Raw genomic sequence first — 2,255 nt, 5'->3', positions numbered from 1 at the left:
CGTTGCCAAGTACAACAATATACGTACAGGAAATCGAATAGCTGACATGAAAGCCATTATTCACTCATGCATAATTTTAGTTAAATTATTTTTATTTTATTTTAAGTGATATACGTGTAGGTATTATTATGTTTATTTGCATATTATATAACTGAAGTAACTGAAGAACTGTCAAAAGTGGAACTACGAACTACCATTATGGACCCCATTTTAAAAACGTCATACGAATGTCAGATTCTGTCCGGTTGTGAGTCTTGATTGGATAGTTTTCGATTGTGGCTCTCCCATTATTTCTTCAGATAAGTTTATAGGTCTGTCTTTTAATTGACCTGATGCATGAAATGTCGACGTTATGTAAAATCTAACTAACGACGTAAGCTATGCATAATATATAGAAATGGAATGACAGATGCATAAACCGTGACTAACATGGCAACGTTGCTACTCCTGATTAATACTGTTGCCATTTGCAAAATTTTACGTCAAAAAACGTCACGTCTGATAGTTTGTATCCCGGGATAGGGAATGGGACAACTGGGCGCCAGGACAATTGGGGGCATCACTATCAAATTAAATACATATGCGTTAATTGCGATTTTGTTCAGAAAATAGACGAAAAATTTTAATCAGTTTCTATATACTATTTAACTTAACTAAACTTAACTTGCTATTAAAATGATGTTTTTATCGCGGATTGAGAATTATCATGCATTGATGTTTTATATAAAAATAAAAAAAACACCCTTCTCGTTAGAACTTAAACATATGCACGATGAAATCATTATTTACGTGTGCATATTTAAATTCTCACCAAGTAGGTACTTACTAAATAATAATATTAAATATAAATTTCAAAAGTACCTCTAATTCCTGGACGTCTATTTATTTTCGAATATCATTCGATTGCGTGGCGCCCAGTTGTCCCGGCGCCGAATCATACTATCGACCCTCCGGGATAATAATTAACTCACGGAATACAACATAACATGATAATCATGTTTTATTGATTTTGGAATTAAGCGATATGTTAGAATAGCCCTGTAGGAATTGCCACGAATGCTACGATCTTTGTCGCCCCCCCCCCCCCCTCTCTTATACCTATCGCTAACGTTAATGGAAGGGCAGTGTGAGCTCTACGGCAGCGAACGGTATTCTTCGGAGACCAGTGGTTTCGCGAGGTGAAATTAAGGATATTCCGTGTATTTTTGAAGATTTTTTCACTTAACTGTATTATAATAGTATGAAGCACTGATCGCGACTATTTTTTGGTGCACCTCTCTCTGTATTGGATAAATAGCTTTTTTTATTAGGCAACACAAAAACAATTAAATTAAAAAATCTACACGTAAATTATCATCTAAGTGAGATATCAGTCATAATATCACATTAAACTGTATCGCAAAACCACATGTTTTCAAATGCTAATAATGCCGAAAAATAGCGCCGCAGGCGACTTTTTTACCATTCGAGCAAAATTGTGATATGTGTTTATCTCACTTAGTTGATCGAGATACCACGCCGGGTTCCCCAGTCCCCCTTGTTGGCAGAGGCGAAGGGTGGAGGTAGGCTGTTAATATCCGAAATAAATAGTCCACAATAAACTTTGTCAATCATGCGTATTTATTTTCATCGAACTAAGTCTACAATTTTCAGATAGTGTTGGTTAGTTTTTAAAAATAAATTAAACCCTACCTAAACCAAACCATAACAGTTTTTGGTATATTTTGGGCGATACAACAAAATTATGCACACTTTTTCATCCATACTTATTTGTTTTCGTTGGATTAAGAATACATATTACAAATATTGTTGGTTTTAAATTCATTAAGCTCTGCCTAAACCAAACTATAATTGATAACAAATATTATTCTATCTACAAAATATCCAAAGTTATGTATGATTTAATTGCATAATTATATATATTTTAAAGATAGACGAGTATTTTTTGACTATTATCTATTACGGTTTGGCTTTCGCAGGTTTTAATTGAATTTTAAAAACTACCAACAGCTGTAAATCAGCAATCTGTAAATTAATTGTACTTAGTCTTATTTCAATGGAAACAAATACGTACGACTGACAAAGTTTAGTGCGCACTATTTTTAACGGATCTTGACAGTCTACCTCTACCCTTCACCGCTGCTTGTTGGGCCATGGTCCCTTTCATACAGTAATACAAACTTTAGTTTTAGCATCAAGTTACAATTAGTGTCACGCACAACTGTGTACAACTAACAGTCTGTGATGGTAAAATT

Source organism: Rhyacophila brunnea, unplaced genomic scaffold, assembly GCF_057557595.1.
Source record: "Rhyacophila brunnea isolate RB1 unplaced genomic scaffold, BYU_Rbru_1.0 scaffold_18, whole genome shotgun sequence".
Taxonomy (NCBI): Eukaryota; Metazoa; Arthropoda; class Insecta; order Trichoptera; family Rhyacophilidae; genus Rhyacophila; species Rhyacophila brunnea.
The sequence above is the reverse complement of the archived record's forward strand: the minus strand, read 5'-3'. Positions refer to the sequence as shown.